This window comes from Ranitomeya imitator, chromosome 6 (assembly GCF_032444005.1).
Source record: "Ranitomeya imitator isolate aRanImi1 chromosome 6, aRanImi1.pri, whole genome shotgun sequence".
Lineage (NCBI taxonomy): Eukaryota > Metazoa > Chordata > Amphibia > Anura > Dendrobatidae > Ranitomeya > Ranitomeya imitator.
This window is the reverse complement of record NC_091287.1, coordinates 194891932-194912860: the sequence shown is the minus strand read 5'-3', so window position 1 is coordinate 194912860 and position 20929 is coordinate 194891932. Positions and strand designations below refer to the sequence as shown.

The 20929-nt window shown below is 47.2% G+C and overlaps 1 protein-coding gene across 4 annotated transcripts in view; it reads left to right on the top strand.

Annotated features, from left to right (window-relative positions):
* Window positions 1-20929, top strand: part of MTRR (5-methyltetrahydrofolate-homocysteine methyltransferase reductase) — an 831186-nt gene that overhangs the window by 219641 nt on the left and 590616 nt on the right. The gene's annotated exons all lie outside the window — the stretch shown is intronic.

Sequence of the window (20929 nt, the reverse complement as noted above, 5' to 3'; positions counted from 1 at the left end):
TCAGCTAGCCATTTCAAGTGAGATCCCTCCCAGGTTGCATCACTCTAGCAGAACAGACCCTGCTCTGTCCATTTTCCTGGGTGAGTCAGACAATCGGGCTGAGAAGGCTCAGTTGGAGTTAGCACGTAAATAATCCTGACATGACTTAGACCACCTCTCGGGGCAAGTGCCTCTTCATAGGTGAGTCAGTAAAGCTAATTCATTCCCTCAGTATTTCATATTACAGAGGAAAAACAAGACAGTACTTTTGATAATTTTTCTCAGCACAACAAGCAAGGCCTCTCATAAGGCTGATCACACATGCAATTCGGTGGGCAATTTGACCATTGTGCAGAGCAAGTCAGACCATCTAGCAGATACCACGTCGTGGGTCATTTTGCACACTTGGGCCAGAGAGTACTCTGGCTTAGACTAAGGTGCGTCAGTCCAGCTGAGACCCCTCAGTAAAGGCATATCTCGAATGCAATCCAAGCAGGTCTCTGACCACGGAGTCAGACCTACTAACAGACCTCTCTGTTTGGCAAAGCCGCTAGGTTTTGTGCACTTCTCTCACTTCTAGCCAAAATCTTTTCCTTTGGAAGAAACCTCCCAGCTTAGCATATCCCTCGAGCAGTCCAGGTAGCCTTTCCTTGCCCAGCTTTTCAAGCTGGAGGAAGATAGCTCACTTTTGGCTTGTGATTCTGACCTTTAGCAGGGACCTTTTACTCTAATTCCTGATGTAGGGGCGACTGCCTCACTCAGCAAGTCTTTTTTCCTTGAATTGTGGAATGCAGGACCCACACTTTTAGGTTTTTACAGCCAGTAAGATCATATCCTCTTTAAGGTACCTTCACACTAAACGACGCTGCAGCGATCCAGACAACGATCCGGATTGCTGCGTCGCTGTTTGGTCGCTGGAGAGCTGTCACACAGACAGCTCTCCAGAGACCAACGACGCCGGTAACCAGGGTAAACATTGGGTTACTAAGCGCAGGGCCGCGCTTTGTAACCCGATGTTTACGCTGGCTACCATCCTAAAAGTAAAAAATGAAAACACTACATACTTACCTACCGCTGTCTGTCCCCCGGTGACGTCACCGCTGTGCTTTCCGGCCGCTGTGCTCACAGTGAGTGCAGAGAAGCACAGCGCCAGGGACAGACAGCGGAAGGTAAGTATGAAGCATTTGTTTTTTTTACTTTTAGGGTGGTAACCAGGGTAAACATCGGGTTACTAAGCGCGGCCCTGCGCTTAGTAACCCGATGTTTACCCTGGTTACCAGCGAAGACATCGCTGAATCGGTGTCACACACGCCGATTCAGCGATGTCAGCGGGAGAGCCAGCGACCAAATAAAGTTCTGGCCTTCTAGCCCCGACCAACGACATCACAGCAGGATTCTGATCGCTGCTGCGTGTCAAACTGATCGATATCGCTAGCCAGGACGCTGCAACGTCACGGATCGCTAGCGATATCGTTTAGTGTGAAGGTACCTTTACTGTCGGACCTTCTAGCTAGTGGGCTTAATTTTTTGGGGAATGCCCTGATTCTTTGTCCTTATGGTTGCATTATCCGTGGGTAGGTGTCTGATGAAGCCTCCCCTTGAGGCGACAAGCTCATTGCTTTGGTTCCGCACTCAAGCTATCTGTCTCCAAATTGATCTCTTCCTTTTCCTAGTTTTTTTCTGTAGTCTTGAATGGCTGGTGGTTAAGTAGAGAATATTAGCAGTTTCCATCTTCTCACCTTCTACAGGAAGTGCTTGCCAGATCCATCTCATTTGATCATTTGGGCAGGTTATCCACTAAATCAACTTTTGTTGTGTTGCCTGGACCAACTGGGCGTTTGACGATTTTTAGGTCCACATTTGTCTCTCAGGATATCCACTTTCTCCACTAGTGTTACCTTCAATAGGGACTCAGGCTATTGGTGAAGGCCATGTCTAATTTTCAATGGAATTTTGGAACCTTGAATTTCCTTACCAGGGCACAGTCCTTCCTTGCCCAATTTCGGACTGTAGACTTTGAATGCCTGCTTATCTCCAATTCTTCAGGGTGGGCCCCGAACTCTCGTTCTTCTTTGCAGTTGCACCATGGTGCTACCCATTCCATCCACATAGACCAATTTCAAGGGTATCCTCTTCCACTTTACTTCTCTGTTGTTTAATTTATAGCAGTTCTGGAGTCATCAGGCCTTCTTAGTTTGGCTGGTCTGACTAGGGTCAGGGCACAAAGACCTTAGATATTATATTTCTGCTTTAGAAACAGGAAAACATACGGAGTAAATTGGTTAAAACACATTTTATTGATGGGCAAAGTAGCCAAAATTTTAAAACATTTGTAAAGACAGACGATTATAACAGTAGTGTAGAGACATCTTACTCTATAGTAGAAGAGGGCACAGTGCACAAAATCGGGCAATTCCAACCCCAACGTGCGTTTTGTGTGGCTATTATCCTTGCTTTCTCAATGTGAGGAATGGAAGAGTGGTAGGACCTGGAATAGATATGGTGATGGATCACATGGGAGCCCATGTGACTGTCCATCACCCAATGGAACTGCTTGTGCGGCGCCATGCCGGAGCCACACATCCATCAGGTCAGAGCCGCAGATGCGCGGAGCATGAAAAAGTCAATCTCTTGCACATGCGCGGCGGACACTGAAGATGATGAGCGGCCCAGCACCATAAGGGATTTAAGCAGATTTAATATGGAATATCCTAAAAAAACAAACGGGGGCACTAATTTGAAGAATGATTTGTAGCATAAAGGCTTCTATCAGCTATTATAATTTAGGCAAAATAATGCAGTGCTCCTAGCCACTAGGGTCATATAATAGATAGGGGAATACAACAGTGAACATCACAATTGATACATAGGATTTACAAATATTTTGAAAGAATTTTTTCTAAGGTTTACATAATCAACATAATTATAACTCTCCCTGGGTCACTAGTTGATATTCCTCTTATGACATCTAGGAGATCTAGGAATCTGAAGGACCTGCTGGTCAGGAGCTATTATATCCTGGAGAAAATCAGCTTTTTGGGGTCAGGGGGTCCAGTTACGGAATGCTTCCCTGCGGCCACTGTCTTGCCTGCGCTAATATCCTGCTTTGTAACACGTTCACCTCATCAGGGGGAGACAAACATTTTCGAATTGAACAATGCATGTCTTGCGATAGCACTAATGTCCTCTATTATGCCACATGCAAATGTCAACTTATTTACGTGGGCTTCACAGCTAGAGAACATAAAGGGAGGATGCGGGAGCATTTGTGGGATTTTTGCACTGCCAGGACAATGGCTGACCCTTCTCTACATAAAACCATCCCCTAACACTTCAGTGGCTGCCATGACTGTGACCCCAGGTCACTCATGATTAGAGGCATCTACTGTTAGGGCTAGCGGAACGCACCAAATAATAAGACAGATGGAGTAAGGTGCATTCGCAGCCCGGGGTCCACCGTGCAGAGATGGAACCTGCTGCCAAGTAATGATGGATTATATGGCGGTACAATATGAATACACACGGGTTAACCTCACCCTGTGTGAAGGAAGCGAACCCTGTTGCCTCACAGGACCGCAGTACTGCACCAAAAGCGCAAGCAAGGAATCTTAGAACTCAATCCCAAGACACAGGATTTGAGTACATATAGACCTCATGCGCTTGACACCGCTACTGAGGTGTCAGAGTGACTTAAATAATTATAATAAAGAAGCACGAGAGTGCATGCGGTGCCGCACTGGCGAACGCCACTAACCACCCAGGCTTGCGTCAGGAAAGTGCTGTGAAAGCGCACGGCGCCGCACTGGCGGTCACAGCAATTAGAGGCTGTAATGTGTGTAACGTGCTGAATGTTAAGTCGGGCGCTAGGTAGCAATCATCCACCTTCCATGAGCAGTCATACAATAGGGAGGGGATTTTAAAGAACGACTTTCATCCATCGACATACATCCATCAACACACACACATTATCAAGACTATACTAGCGCATGGTCGTGCAGCCATGCAAGCCTTAAATACGTTTAGGACCTTCAGAGAAGGACCAATGGAGTTGCTGCAGTACCTGAGCATGTGACCCCAGATCTCCACTGGGCATGCTCAGAGTGCAAAACAGGACTTAGTCCTAGCACCCACAAGGACCTTCCAAGAAGGACCAATGAGCTAGCTGCAGTATCTGATCATGTGACCCTCGATCTCCAGTGAGAGATCTCACTCTAGGCATGCTCAGAACGCGAAAAGCAGGACTTAGTCCCAAAAGCGTCTGCTCGCCGCTGCCCAGCACTGACTACAATGGCAGAAGCAGGAAATGCAGCAGTAACTCTATTAACAGAGTGAGACTGAGCAAGACGCTGGGACCGATGTTTCCGCTGAGCAGACTCCACTGCGGCTGGAGAAGAATGGGAGACCGTAGCAGAGATGGTTTGAGATTCCCCCTGTGCAGAAGCGGGAACTCGACACCTAACATTACCCCCTCTCCTAGGGCCCCCCTCCTTGGACCTCGCTACGCTCGAAGGCAGCAATGAGCTGTGGAGCTCGAATGTTTTCAGCAGGCTCCCAGGACCTGTCCTCTGGGCCATAACCCTTCCAAACCACCAAATAGATTTTTTTGCCACATACCACCTTGCACCCCAAAATAGCGTTCACCTCGTAATCGTCCGTAGACGAACCCAGTGTCTCAGCTTATGACTCGGAAAACCGGGACATGTATACGGGTTTCAAGAGGGACACATGAAAGGTGTCGTGATACCCAAGCGTGGAGGAAGAGCCAGACGGTAGACCACAGGGATAACCTGTTCGAGGACCTTAAAGGGACCCAAGTAGCGAGGTGCAAACTTAGTGGACTCAACACGCAGCCTGATGTTACGGGCGGAGAGCTACACTAAGTCGCCAGGAGCAAAGGTCGGAGCGGGGCGCCGATGTGCATCGGCGGAGGACCTCATTCTCTCCTTGGAGGCCCGAATGGCATCCTGAGTGCGGTCCCAAATGTCCCGTGCTTCCACAGCCCAGTCTGCCACCCTGGAGTCGGCAGAAGACACAGGCATGGGCACAGGAACATGCGGATGCTGGCCGTAATTTATGAGGAATGGAGTCTGACCGGTGGAGTCGGCTACGGCGTTGTTAAGCGCAACCTCTGCCCACGGTAGCAAGGATGCCCAGTCATCCTGCCTGGCAGAAACAAAATGTCGTAAATATGTGACCAGGGTCTGGTTGGCCCTCTCTACCAACCCATTTGTCTCGGGATGATATGCCGAAGAGAGATTCAACTCAATACTGAGTAGACGACAAAGCTCTCTCCAGAATCGAGACGCAAACTGGGGACCCCGGTCACTAACAATTTTGTCTGGCATACCATGTAGGCGAAAGACATGTTTGATGAACAACACAACCAAAGCCCGTGCAGAAGGTAGCCGTGGAAGAGGCACCAAGTGCACCATTTTGGAAAAATGGTCGGTGATCACCCAGATAATGGTGCAGTTACGAGACTTGGGTAAGCCCACCACAAAGTCCATCCCGACCATCTCCAAGGGCCTGTCCGCCACCGGCAGAGGGTAAAGCAAACCAGATGGCCGTTGCCGAGGGGACTTGTTCTTGGTGCAAGAGACACACGCCTGAACATATTCTGCGACATCACAAGCATTAGGGGCCACCAGTATGTCCTCGCCAGTAACTCGGATGTCCTTTTGGAACCAAAATGTCCACCCACCCTGGACGCGTGTGCCCAAGAGAGAACCTCCGGTCGCAAACTGGATGGTACAAAAGTCTTGCCCAGAGGCACAGACTCTAGCGAAACCAGGGCCACAGTTCTCAACCTCTCGGTGGGGACAATATGCCGAGGCTCCTCTTCCTCCTCCACAGATGACACAACGGAGCGAGAGAGAGCATCGGCCCGAATGTTCTTCTCCCCAGAAAGGAAATGGAGGGTGAAATGAAACCGGGAGAAGAACAAGGACCATCTGGCCTGGCGAGAATTCAACCGCTGGGCTGTCTGAAGATACACCAAATTTTTATGGTCTGTGAAGACTTGGAAAGGAAAACGAGCTCCCTCCAAGAGATGTCTCCACTCCGAGAAAGCCAACTTCATGGCTAGCTACTCCCTGTCCCCGATGGAATAATTCCTCTCTGCTGGTGAGAAGGTCTTAGAAAAGAAGAAGCAAGGATGCTTCCGACCTTGAGCATCCTTTTGGAAGAGGACTGCTCCAGCACCAACAGAAGAGGCATCCACCTCCATGATAAATGGCTTATCTACATCGGGGCATTGTAGGATGGGAGCGCTAGCGAAGTGTGACTTTATGGAGTTAAAGGCCTTGGAGACCTCCTCAGACCACAATTTGGGATTTGCCCCCTTCTTGGTGAGGGCAACCAAGGGAGCTACCAAAGTTGAGAAGTGTGGAATGAACTGGCGATAAGAATTAATGAACCCCATAAAGCGCTGCACCGCTTTAAGAGAATGGGGTTCCTGCCAGTCCATCACAGCCTGTAGTTTGGGAGAATCCATAGCCAATCCCTGGGCAGAGATGATATAGCCTAGGAAAGGTAAGGACTCCTGCTCGAACATACACTTCTCCAACTTGGCATAGAGGGAGTTTGCCCGTAGAAGGTCGAAGACTTTGCAAACATCTCTCCGGTGGGAGTCAATATCTGGAGAGTAGATGAGAATATCATCCAGATAGACTACGACCGAGGTGGAGAGCATATCCCGAAAGATGTCGTTCACAAAGTCTTGGAAAATGGCTGGGGCATTACAGAGCCCGAAGGGCATCACCAGATATTCATAGTGCCCATCCCTGGTGTTAAAAGCCGTCTTCCATTCGTCCCCCTCACGAATGCGAATCAGGTTGTAAGCACCCCGCAGATCTAATTTAGTAAATACCCTTGCTCCCCGAAGCCTATCGAAGTGCTCAGATATCAAGGGCAAAGGATACTTATTCTTAACGGTGATGGCGTTAAGACCCCTGTAGTCTATGCATGGACGCACTTCCCCCTTCTTCTTCTGCACGAAGAAGAACCCTGCCCCAGCAGGTGACACTGACTTCTTAATGAATCCTGGATGTACTGTGACATTGCCTCCGTCTCTGGGAGAGATAACGGGTAGACTCGACCCCGGGGAGGCTCAGCAGCAGGCAAGAGATCAATAGGACAGTCATAGGGGCGATGGGGCGGAAGGGTCTCCGCCGCCTTTTTGGAGAACACGTCTGCATAAGACCAATACTGCTTGGGGAGAGAGGATAGATCTGCGGGCACCTCTGTAGTAGCAACCTGAACGCACTCCTTCTGACACCTACCCCCACAAGATTCACCCCATCCCAGAATTCTGCCTGAGGGCCACTCGATATGAGGAGAGTGGTACCGTAGCCAAGGTATCCCCAATAGAACCTCATCTATTCCCTCAGGAATGACGAGCAGAGATATAATCTCCTGATGGAATGGCGACATGGACAGAGTAAAAGGGATGGTCTGGTGTGTTATCTGTGAGGGCAGTGTCGACCCATTCACCACTCGTACCGTTACTGGTTGAGCTAGCATAACCAGGGGTATTGCGTGACGTTGGGCGAAGGCAGAAGACATAAAATTACCCTCCGGGTGCATGCTCGGAGTACGGCAATGACGGACATGTTGTGCTGAGCTCCGCTGCCCGACGGACCCCATTTAACCCTTTCCAGCGACCGGAGCACAGTAAAAGTACCCCCTTCCCCCTGGGACAGCATACGTTTGAGAGCGGGGCAATCTGTAATGCCGAAAAAGGGAAGCGCGGCACAGCCGGCGGGCCGCACTATTTCAGACCTCCTTATGAGCGGCACCCCTTCCAAAATGGCTACTGCAGCTAATCCTCCACTAGCCTCTGCAACACATGGTGATGGGAGCGCAGAGCGGGATGACATTCCCCCGCACTCTGAAGCGATGATCTCAACAGCTGCCCTCACGAGGTTCCTGCAAGAAACCTTTAGAGAGGAACTAGAAATAGGAGGAAACCAATATGGCTAAATAGAACTGCAAGGGGCGCAATAAGTGACAAAAAGAAAGCATTTAGAGAATTAGAGAAAAGGAAGTAGGTAGTGAGGAGGCATTAAATAAATACAAAAAATTAAATAAATTCTGTAAAAAGCAAATCAAGGCAGCAAAGATTGAGACAGAGAGACTCATTGCCAGAGAGAGTAAAAATAATCCCTAAATATTCTTTAACTACATAAATAGTAAGAAACTAAAAAATGATAGTGTTGGCCCCCTTAAAAATAGTCTGGGTGAAATGGTGGATGAGGATGAGGAAAAAGCCAATATGCTAAGTGACTTTTTTTCATCAGTATTTACACAAGAAAATCCCATGGCAGACAAAATGACTAGTGATAAAAATTCCCCATTAAATGTCACCTGCTTAACCCAGCAGGAAGTGCGGCGGCGTCTAAAAATCACTAAAATTGACAAATCTCCGGGCCCGGATGGGATACACCCTCGAGTACTGCAGGAATTAAGTACAGTCATTGATAGACCATTATTTTTAATCTTTAAAGAATCCATAATAACAGGGTCTGTACCACAGGACTGGCGTATAGCAAATGTGGTGCCAATATTCAAAAAGGGAACAAAAACTGAACTCGGAAACTATAGGCCAGTAAGCTTAACCTCTACTGTGGGTAAAATCCTGGAGGGCATTCTAAGGGATGATATAATGGAGTGTCTGAAGAGGAATAACTTCATGACCCAGGATCAGCACGGGTTTACTAGGGACCGTTCATGTCAGACTAATTTGATCAGTTTCTATGAAGAGGTAAGTTCCGGACTGGACCAAAGGAACCCAGTAGATGTAGTGTATATGGACTTTTCAAAAGCTTTTGATACGGTGCCACACAAAAGGTTGATACATAAAATGAGAATAATGGGGATAGGGGAAAATATGTGTAAGTGGGTTGAGAGCTGGCTCAGGGATAGGAAACAAAGGGTGGTTATTAATGGAGCACACTCGGACTGGGTAGCGGTTAGCAGTGGGGTACCACAGTATTGGGCCCTCTTCTTTTTAACATATTTATTAATGACCTTGTAGGGCGCATTCAGAGTAGAATTTCAATATTTGCAGATGACACTAAACTCTGCAGGATAATCAATACAGAGGAGGACAATTTTATATTACAGGATGATTTATGTAAACTAGAAGCTTGGGCTGATAAATGGCAAATGAGCTTTAATGGGTATAAATGTAAGGTCATGCACTTGGGTAGAAGTAATAAGATGTATAATTATGTGCTTAATTCTAAAACTCTGGGCAAAACCGTCAATGAAAAAGACCTGGGTGTATGGGTGGATGACAAACTCATATTTAGTGGCCAGTGTCAGGCAGCTGCTACAAAGGCAAATAAAATAATGGGATGCATTAAAAGAGGCATAGATGCTCATGAGGAGAATATAATTTTACCTCTATACAAGTCACTTGTTCGACCACACTTAGAATACTGTGCACAGTTCTGGTCTCCGGTGTATAAGAAAGACATAGCTGAACTGGAGCGGGTGCAGAGAAGAGCGACCAAGGTTATTAGAGGACTGGGGGATCTGCAATACCAAGATAGGTTATTACACTTGGGGCTATTTAGTTTGGAAAAACGAAGACTAAGGGGTGATCTTATGTTAATGTATAAATATATGAGGGAACAGTACAAAGACCTTTCTGATGATCTTTTTAATCATAGACCTGAAACAGGGACAAGGGGGCATACTCTACGTTTGGAGGAAAGAAGGTTTAAGCATAATAACAGACGCGGATTCTTTACTGTAAGAGCAGTGAGACTATGGAACTCTCTGCCGTATGATGTTGTAATGAGTGATTCATTACTTAAATTTAAGAGGGGACTGGATACATTTCTGGAAAAGTATAATGTTACAGGGTATATACACTAGATTCCTTGATAGGGCGTTGATCCAGGGAACTAGTCTGATTGCCGTATGTGGAGTCGGGAAGGAATTTTTTTCCCCAATGTGGAGCTTACTCTTTGCCACATGTTTTTTTTTTGCCTTCCTCTGGATCAACATGTTAGGGCAAGTTAGGTTAGGCTATGGGTTGAACTAGATGGACTTATAGTCTTCCTTCAACCTTAATAACTATGTAACTATGTAACTCTATGTAACTATGTAACTCACCACCGCTATGCAGGGTATCTCATCCCAGTTGCAAGATATAGCACAGCGCACAAACAGCCTGGAGGAGAAAATGGACGCTGTCTCAGATGCACTGGAGGAGGACCAGGAGACTCTCAAGCTGCACACTGAGCTAGAATTAAGGTGTGAGGACTATGAGAATAGATCCAGAAGGAGCAACATACGAATCAGAAGGCTTCCTGAACATATTGTTGCCCTTAAAGATACAGCAGCAGCCCTCTTTACAGCCCTTCTGCCTGACCTTGACCCGAACTTGCTCCATATTACAAGAATACACAGGGCGCTGGGCAAGCCACGATCTAATGATATGCCCAGAGATGTAATACTAAGGATGCACTATGAGGAGACCTGTGATCAGATCTTGCTGGCAGCTAGAAACCACCCTATCTTACCTGGCCTGTCAGACTCTGTGCACATTTATGCAGACATTGCGCCCACCACATTGGCCAGGAGAAGGGCTGGAATCCCACTATCTTCAGAGACCTCCTCGCTCCCACAGAGAAAACCCAGGCCTGTAAGGGAATGGAAGAACCTTCCCAGAACAAGAAGCCAAAACACTCAGGTCACTTGACTCGCATAACCCAGGATTTGGACCCCTCAGAATGTTTTATGTGGCTTTGGGTTCTGTTGTAGGGCCAGTTGTTGGTTTTGCCCTGCTCTGAAACTAGGTCATCTACCTAACAGTTAATGCTCGGTCTATTTACAGTTGAACTATTTACTATTGCTTTGTCAAGCACCCTTCTCCCTATCCCCCTTCTTCATTATCCCCCCCACTTATCCCCCACTCCCCCCTCTTTTTTTTCTTCTCTTCTCTTTTTCTCCCTCCCTCTCTCCCCCTTTCCCCCTATTATAAAGTCAGCCCTATATGATTCAAGGGTTGGGGTTCTCGGGGTTGCAACATGCTGCCCAACCTCGGCGAAATTTGGTATCCTTCCTAATATGGGATCTCGGATCGCCGCATCTTGTGGGCACAGTGCCCTTTGGAAAATTTATGTTATGTTTTGTGTCGACGTCTTCCCCCCGTTTGTCTCTTCCCTTTCGTTTCCACATAGAGATTATTGCTGTGATGGTGAATTTGTGGGACGGGGTCGGGTAGAGGGCGATGGTTTGTCTCTTATTAGCAGTATCCACTTAATTAAGCATGTGTAGAGTGCTCTCCCATAATGTTCGGGGCTTTAACTCGCCTCTAAAACGTAAAAAGGCCTTCCTCGATTATCGGAAGCACAACCCAGATGTAATCTGCCTTCAGGAAACCCATTTTTCCAATTCCTCCCACCCCAAATTCCTGGATGCACATTATTCGAAATTTTTCCTTTCAACCTGGGACCACAAAACGAGGGGCGTGGCTATTCTAATTAAAAACAACCTTCCATTCTAACCCATTAGCACGTACTCAGACCCTGAGGGCAGGTTCATTATCCTGTTGGGAACCATGCAGGGTCTAAATATATGCATTGTTAATAGCCACCTGCCAACTGCCACTTAGACCCGAGTCATACGTCTAATCTTATCGAAGTTAGCTTCACTCACATATCATATCCTTATATGGTGTGGTGACTTTAATCTCACTTTGAGCCTGTCACTTGACAGCAGTTCACTGAATCGAGCAGACATATCGAAAACAGACAGAAAAAAAATCCTACAAATGCTGAAAGTAAATTGTTTGGCAGATAGCTGGCGAGAGCTGAATGGCCCTCAGAGAGGATATACATATTTCTCCCCCGCACAAAAGTCCTATTCCAGAATTGACTTACACCTCACCTCTTCCAAAACACTCCCCTCGGTCCTATACTCCCAACATATAGTATCATCTTGGTCAGACCATGATGCCGTCCTTTCTGCATTTAACTTTAACATTACCACTTCTAGGCTGTTCAGGTGGAGACTGAACGAGTCCCTGCTAACAGACCCAACGGTCATATCTACTATAAAGGATGAGCTAAACCTATATTTCCAAACTAACAATACCACTGACGTGTCCCCGGGAATTGTGTGGATGGCACATAAAAAATTCATAACAGGGACCCTGATCAAAATTGCCTCTAACAGGAAAAAGCAAAGGTCTGACCTACAATTGCAACTAGAAAATAAGCTCTCAAAATTAGAACAGGCAAACCAAAACCTCCCTTCACTTTATCTAATCAAAAAAAATTGTGAAACTAAATTACAACTCAATACCATTTTAACAAATAGATCAGAAAGGGCCTTGACATGGACTAAATCTACTTTCCACAAATATGCTAACACACCAAGCAGCATGTTGGCCCGTAAACTTAAGGTACCGTCACACTTTAGCGACGCTGCAGCGATACCGACAACGATCCGGATCGCTGCAGCGTCGCTGTTTGGTCGCTGGAGAGCTGTCACACAGACCGCTCTCCAGCGACCAACGATCCCGAGGTCCCCGGTAACCAGGGTAAACATCGGGTAACTAAGCGCAGGGCCGCGCTTAGTAACCCGATGTTTACCCTGGTTACCAGCGTAAAAAAACAAACAGTACATACTTACATTCAGCTGTCTGTCCCTTGCCGTCTGCTCCTGCACTGACTGCTGGCCGTAAAGTGAAAGCAGAGCACAGCCACAGCGGTGAGTCACCGCTGTGTGACTCACCGCTGTGCTGTGCTTTCACTTTCACTTTACGGCCAGCAGTCAGTGCAGGAGCAGACGGCAAGGGACAGACAGCTGAATGTAAGTATGTACTGTTTGTTTTTTTACGCTGGTAACCAGGGTAAACATCGGGTTACTAAGCGCGGCCCTGCGCTTAGTTACCCGATGTTTACCCTGGTTACCAGCGAAGACATCGCTGAATCGGCGTCACACACGCCGATTCAGCGATGTCAGCGGGACCTCAACGATCAAAAAATGGCCCAGGCCATTCCGACACGACCAGCGATCTCACAGCAGGGGCCTGATCGCTGGTACGTGTCACACATAGCGAGATCGCTACTGAGATCGCTGTTGCGTCACAAAACTTGTGACTCGGCAGCGATCTCGCTAGCGATCTCGCTATGTGAGACGGGGGCTTTAGGAGTAGAGAGCTTCTGAATAATATCTCCTCCATTAAAGAGCCTACAGGCCATATTACTGCCCATCCAGATGTAATATATAAAACGTTTCAGCAATATTACAAAAACCACTACTCCCTTCCGCAACCCCCTTCCCCACTACGCCTCCGGAGCTTTCTCAAAGATCTGACACTACCTAAAGTCCCGGACTCAGACATAGCACAACTCCAAGTACCAATCAACTCTGATGAAATAAAAGCAATGATTAAAAATTAAAAAAACAAAGCTCCCGGGCCTGATGGGCTTACGGCACTATACTACAAAAAATTTGACAACATACTTATACCTCACATACAGAGCTTTTGTAATGGTCTACTAAACGGAGCTCAAATGCCACCTGAATTTTCCATCGCTCACGTAGGTTCTGTAGAAGGACGTAGATCTGGGGATTTATTATGATGGAATATAGGCTGAACTGGATGGACAAATGTCTTTTTTCGGCCTTACTAACTATGTTACTATGTTACTATGTAACTGTAATCCCAAAACCGAAGAAGGATCACCTCTACCCCAAAAACTACAGGCCTATCTCATTGCTAAACATAGATTTAAAAATTTTCACTTCCATAATCATGGCCAGACTAAATAAAATATTGCCCATTCTAATCCACCGGGACCAGGTAGGATTTATTCCCAAAAGGCAGGGCCCTGACCATATTAGGAGGAACCTTAATTTAATACACTTAGCTAATCACTCTAAGCAATCCTTGCTCCTACTAGCACTCAATATAGAGAAGGCCTTTGACTCGGTATCATGGTCATACTTGTTTGACGTCCTCGCTGAGTTTGGTTTCCCGAGCAGTATTATCTCCTGCCTTAAACTACTATATGATCACCCCACAGCCTATCTGAAATTACCCTCAAATCAGCCCACCCCTATTAACATACAACGTGGTACTAGGCTGGGATGTCCGCTATCCCCAGCCTTATTTGCCCTAGCCATGGAGCCCTTGGCGGAAGCTATTAGAGCCAACCCCAACATTAATGGACCTATAATCAGAGGTGATCAATACAAGGCTAGCCTTTTCGCAGATGATCTACTATTATCCATAGTTAATCCCACCATTACACTCCCAAACCTTTTCGTTGCCCTCCATGAATTTGAACTGTTCTCTGGCCTCAAGATTAAAGTTGACAAATCTGAAGCCTTGTTCATTAACACCCCCAGGGAAACACAAAACAACATAACAGCACAATTTGTTTACCAAAAATGAGCGGTTCTTAACCTATCTCGGCATCAATCTAACCTCCCATAGGTCGACTCTATTTAAATGGAACTATGCCCCCTTAATTAGAAATCTCAGGTCAGACCTTACCAGATGGTCATCTATGTCCCTATCCTGGCTAGGTAGACTACACTCCATTAAGATGGTTTCCTTACCACGATTTCTGTATATTTTCCGCTCTTTGCCCATTCCTCTACCTTCCAAAACGTTACTAGATATCCATAACACGATCTCTAAATTTATATGGCAGGGAAAAAAGACCCAGGATAAGACTAAAAACCATGTTTATTAATAGAAAACGAGGAGGTATGTCTCTGCCCAACTTCACTTTATACTATAGAGCGGCCCAGCTGGCCCAGCTAATAAGTACCAACGCAGACAAACATAGCGCACCCAGATGGGTGAATCTCGAATCTCACTTCCTGACCCCATTCACTCTACCAGGCCTCATGTGGTCGTTGCAGAGGCTTCTGAAAGGGATCCATACATCAGCTCCATTCACAGCACATTCCCTGATGTTATGGAGGAAGGAAAGATTTAAACATTCCCTGCAATCCAAAACTTCCTTAATGACTCATATTTTTCATAATCCAGCCTTTCCACCAGGGTTGGAGCTTCGCCCTTTCCATTGGTGGGTATCTAGGGGTTTAATTACCCTTAAACATCTTACTTCGCCATTCAATATTCCACTCACCAAACAAGAGTTCACCCAAAAGTACACCCCACCAAACTGAAATATTGCGTATTATATAGTTACATAGTTACATAGTTATTAAGGTTGAAGGAAGACTATAAGTCCATCTAATTCAACCCATAGCCTAACCTAACTTGCCCTAACATGTTGATCCAGAGGAAGGCAAAAAAAAACCCATGTGGCAAAGAGTAAGCTCCACCTTGGGGAAAAAAAAATTCCTTCCCGACTCCACATACGGCAATCAGACTAGTTCCCTGGATCAACGCCCTATCAAGGAATCTAGTGAATATACCCTGTAACATTATACATTATACACTTTGCTGAGCAAATTTTAGGACACGGTGTCACCCACCGCTCATCATGTTATGAGCAAAAATGTTTGAATGACCCACTGGGTAGGGGAGCTATCTCTTTAATATACTCAACCCTGAATGCAATATCAGAGGATGAAAAACTCAAATATATGATTCAATGGGAGAGAGACTTTAATATGATAATGTCGCCATTGGAGTGGCAAAAATGTTGCTGCTCTCTTTCTAAGGGTAGTCTCCAAAGCTCCTTAGTTGAGACATCCATCAAGCTCCTACATAGGACATATTTGGTTCCGAGCAAATTACATGCCATCTACCCAATTTTATCGGATCAGTGTTTCAGGGGGTGTGGAGCCCTGGGCGACTTGAAGCACACGTGGTGGGATTACCCGATTGTATCCGCTCTTTGGCTAAGGATTAAATCTATTGTGGAGGAGCTATATGGTGGGGTGATTCAATTAGATGCAACGGTGTTCCTACTGGGGGCCAGATACCCTGGCTTCTCCAACAAACTTCATAATTTAGTCAATCAGCTGCTCCTGGGCACTAAGCTACACATCGCAACGAAATGGAAAACAACTACCCTTTCTCTTTCTTCAGTAATTGACAAGAGGAACACTATCATGCTATGTGAACGAATACAAGCTACAAGAGATGACTCATGGGTGTCCTACTATCAAGTATGGAGGCCGTGGATCGAAAGGAACTCTAGCAGTAATCTTGACCAAGTCCTAACACTATCACTATGAGGTCAATTTAAAGTCCGATAGACTTCCTTGGACTCGCCCCTTGTGCCCAACTATTGATAGTATTCTGATGCAGTACTAGATCTCTTATTCCCCCCCCCCCTCTTGTCTTTTTCAACCACCTGTCTTCGTCTACGTGTTTAATAGTAGTATTGTTTAAAACTATCAAGGTTAATCTAGAATTTGATTACATTTATGTATATTCCCCTGCGTGGGACTTTGTTGTGAAACTTTCTTGTTTTTTTCTGAAAAATAAAAACATATTGAAACTAATATTACCCTCCGCCCCAGAATCCACGCAGAGCTCTACCGAGTGGGAGAATGAGCCTATAGTAATTGTCCCCTTAAAGGACAATTTGGAGGCAAACGTCGCCGTGTCTAGTGTACCTCCACCAACTACCACTAGACGCTGACGTTTCATCGACCGCTGAGGACATCTGGTGGCAAGATGCCCTGACTGCTGGCAAACATGACAGGCCTTGAGTGCATAACCGGTCCGGCACTTAGATCCCGCTCGTGACACTTCCATGCCTCATGTGACTCAGGAACCTGGACCGGAGATTCCAGCGGTTTGGCGAAGGTGGGAGCCAACCGGAACCTCTGTCTACACTGGGCTCGCTCTAACCTCCGCTCGTTAAAACGGAGGTCAATTCGAGTAGAGACAGTTATTAGCTCCTCCAGTGTGGCAGGAATCTCCCTAGTGGCCAGAGCGTCCTTAACGTGATCAGCCAGGCCCCTCCAAAATATGGGGATAAGCGCTTTATCCGACCAATCCAGCTCAGAAGCTAAAGTGCGGAAGTGGACGGCAAAATGGCTGACCAAGGACTCACCCTGAGTTGGTGCCAGCAGTTGGAGCGCCTTGTCATGGGTGACTTGAGGTCCTAAAAAGACCTGTTTCAGTGTGCTCAGAAACAGCGGAGCACTTTGCACCACATGATCGCCACGCTCCCACAGCGGAGTAGCCCATTCCAAAGCCCTATCCGACAAGAGAGACACAATAAATCCCACCTTAGCCCGCTCTGTAGGAAAACATGCAGCCAGGAGCTCGAGGTGAATAGAGCACTGACTCACAAATCGCCTACAAGATTTGCTATCACCAGAAAATTTTTCTGGCAGCGGGAGGCGAGATAATGTCGGAACAGGGGTGGCAGTGGACAAGGTTGCTGCAGCCACGCTAGCAGCCTGTACAGCAACTGCGGTAACATCCACAGCTGAGGTTGAGCTCTCGAGAGTCGCCAACCTACCCTCCAGCTGCTGGATATACCACAAAGATTGCTGTTTGTCCGTCATTACTAGCCAGACCCTGGCGCTAGTATAATGTTAGGGCTAGCGGAACGCACCAAATAATAAATATTCACAAAAATTTGCTCTATATAATTTCATAAATGTCCCACAAAAATGGGAAGCACTGTACCATGAACAAGAAACTATATCACTAAAGGTGTGACCATGGAATAAAAACTGATCTCACCAAGGTACAATATAAAAGCATGTTTATTGAAGTAATCTTAAAAAACAACAAATAATGACAGAAAAGGGTACTAGAACCACAAAAAAGGGACATCTCTGCCATAGGTGATCCCAAAACAATAGACTGACTGGTACAGTAATTGCATATCATGTATCACAGGGATATAATGCCATTATATACAACTGATTGGCTGAAAAGGTGCACAAGCCTGCCTGGCTATAAACATGAACATAACAGGGTAGCGATATGCTAATCCTCCAATTTTCCCAGCAAGCTATGTATTCTTATTAATAGACAAAACATCCGTGTTATAAGAGAATATACCTTCTAGTCAGCCTGATGGGGATCAACCTCGGTGTCCCTCTGCCCCGATGCGCGTTTCACACCTCTTCTTCAGGACGCCTCCTGAAGAAGCGGTGTGAAACGCGCGTCGGGGCATAGGGATGCCGAGGTTGATCCCCATCAGGCTGACTATAAGGTATATTCTCTTATAACACGGATGTTTTGTCTATTAATAAGAATACATAGCTTGCTGGGAAAATTGGAGGATTAGCATATCGCTACCCTGTTATGTTCATGTTTATAGCCAGGCAGGCTTGTGCACTTTTTCAGCCAATCAGTTGTATATAATAGCATTATATCCCTGTGATACATGATATGCAATTACTGTACCAGTCAGTCTATTGTTTTGGGATCACCTATGGCAGAGATGTCCCTTTTTTTGTGGTTCTGGCACCAAATAATAAGACAGATGGAGTAAGGTGCGTTCGCAGCCCGGGGTCCACCGTGCAGAGATGGAACCTGCTGCCAAGTAATGACGGACTATATGGTGGTACGGTTACAGAACCCCCAGCACCAAGAATATGTTATGCTATATATATATATATTCTGTATAATAGTTTCCATGTGAAATGCATCAGTCCACAGGCTGCGCCCCTGGACAAGATATTCTCTTTCTGACCTCCCCCACCTTTGTAATTCCCACAGTAAATACCAGCAGGCTCCGGCCCCCTGCAGCTATTGTAATGCATGTCTGGCTTGTTTTTTCTTATTGGCCTGCCCTGTGTATCTGTGTTATATATTCTGTGTGTTGTAAATAAAGTGTGTTCTTTTAGACTGGAAATACCTGGAGTAGCAGTCAGCTTTTATATGCTCCCATGTAATCAAGAAATTCTAGCCAGCGTCCTTCATTCAGAGTCCAGCAGAAGCGGAGTGGACCTCCTGAAACACGGGGGGTGCTGTAAGAGGTACTACAGCACAGTAGACCCCGCTACACTAGTGGCAGACAGCGGGATGTGATACCCCTTCTACAGGAGGAAAGGAATGAATGGAAGACAACTACCAGAAGTTAGAGGACTACACTAAAAAATCTGGTGGAAGCCCGAGGGTTAATCGCCAGCAACAAAACAAAAGCGGATTTGATAGCAGCCATCATGGAACACGACAGTGCAGCGCCCCCCAATGTGAACGTGGAGGAGACTGAATTCCACAGGGAGGTAAAGAACAGACTGGCGTTCTATGGCCCAAACCCTGCAGTAGAGATCATACGAGAGGTGATGGCTGATGTGCGTACTGATCTGAAGGAAGAGATGGCCGAGCGGACCAGGATAGAGCTAACCAAGATGGAGATGGCAGAGCGGAGAGAGGAGAGTCAACGAGCAAGGGGAGCTCTGGCCTCCGCCCAGGTACCTTCAACAGTAAGCCACAAAAAGACCCAGTATAGTGCCTTCCGACAGTTGGGGGAGGCAGAGGAAGACATTGATGGCTTTCTGCAGGACTTTGAGCGGCAGTGTGCCCTTCATCAAGTGAAGCCGGAGGAACAGGTTCAAATTCTGGCCAGCAAGCTGACAGGCCGAGCAGCGGACGCCTATCGCACGGTACCTGATGAGGACTGTATGGACTATGAGCGGATCAAAGAAGTGATCTTGGCCCGGTATGCGCTGACACCAGAGGCATACCGCCAAAAGTTCCGTGGACTTATAAAACGAGTAACCGATACCCACGCTGAATGGGCCTGTAAATTACGGCGGTCATTGCTACAGTGGGTACAAGGGAGCCAAGCAACCACTAAGGAGGACGTCCTCCAGCTCTTCTTGTTAGAACGATTCTTTAATGGACTAAACCCCGAGACACAGGAATGGCTTCAGGACAGGTGGCCAATGACTCTTGAGGAAGCCACTCGTCTGGCCGATGAACATCATGACGCCAGGAGGCCTCAGTTGTCCGGATCAAAGATGGTCACTAGGGGTCCGCCCATGGACCTGGAGGGCCCCAAACCACCGCAGATTGTAGGGGGACCAGCTAGAAACCCGGCCTACCACAGTTCCCCTGGGGCGCGATGCCACACCTGCCGTCAGCTGGGCCACCTGCAAAGACAATGTCCCAACCGGACTCAGCATACCCAGTGTCCAGAGGCGGGAACAGCTACCTTCCGCTGGGCCGCTGTACACTGCTACCAAGGCAAAGCTGACCCGGCATTGGGGGCTACAACTATCCAAGGGGTGGAAGACCTGAAGGAAGTGCTGCATGAAGTAGACCCTGTGCAGGCAGCCCGGGCAGATAATCGACAACAGAATCGTCAGGTCGTGTGGGTTAATGGGAAACGCATGCAGGGACTAAGAGATTCCGGAGCAACTTTGACCCTTGTGAAGCCTCATCTCGTCCGGGACCAAGAGAAGATGGACCGGTCAGTGGCAGTCCGTGTAGCAGGGGGAGCCATACATCGACTGCCCACTGCCAGGATTCACCTGAACTGGGGAGTTGGGGATGGCCTTGTTGAGGTCGGCTTGATGGAGCATTTGCCTGCAGACGTTTTGCTGGGAAATGACTTGGGGCCCATGTTGTCTGCCTTCTCGGTTGCCCCTCTGGCTGAGACATATCCTGTGACCACCCGGAGACAAGCTCGAGCTGCGGAGGTGGAATCACACTCAGAGGAGGCCCAGGTAAGACATCCCAGCCCTACACGTAGTCCCATAGCCAGACACATTTCTTGGGCCACCCCAGATGAATTTAAGAGGGAGTTACTTGAGGATCCTTCATTGGAGGGATATCAGGGGAAGGCACAGGAGGGGAGAGGGGTACTGGAAGGGGAACAGTTTATATGGAAGCACGGACTTCTCTACCGGATCACAGAGCAGCACCACACAGGGACGAGCCCCACTATAAAACGACAGCTGCTAGTTCCCAAGAAGTATAGGCAGGAGTTACTGCAAATCTCTCATGACATACCCTTGGCCGGGCACTTCGGCGTCAGTCGCACCAGGCATCGTCTGACACAAAACTTCCTTTGGCCGGGGG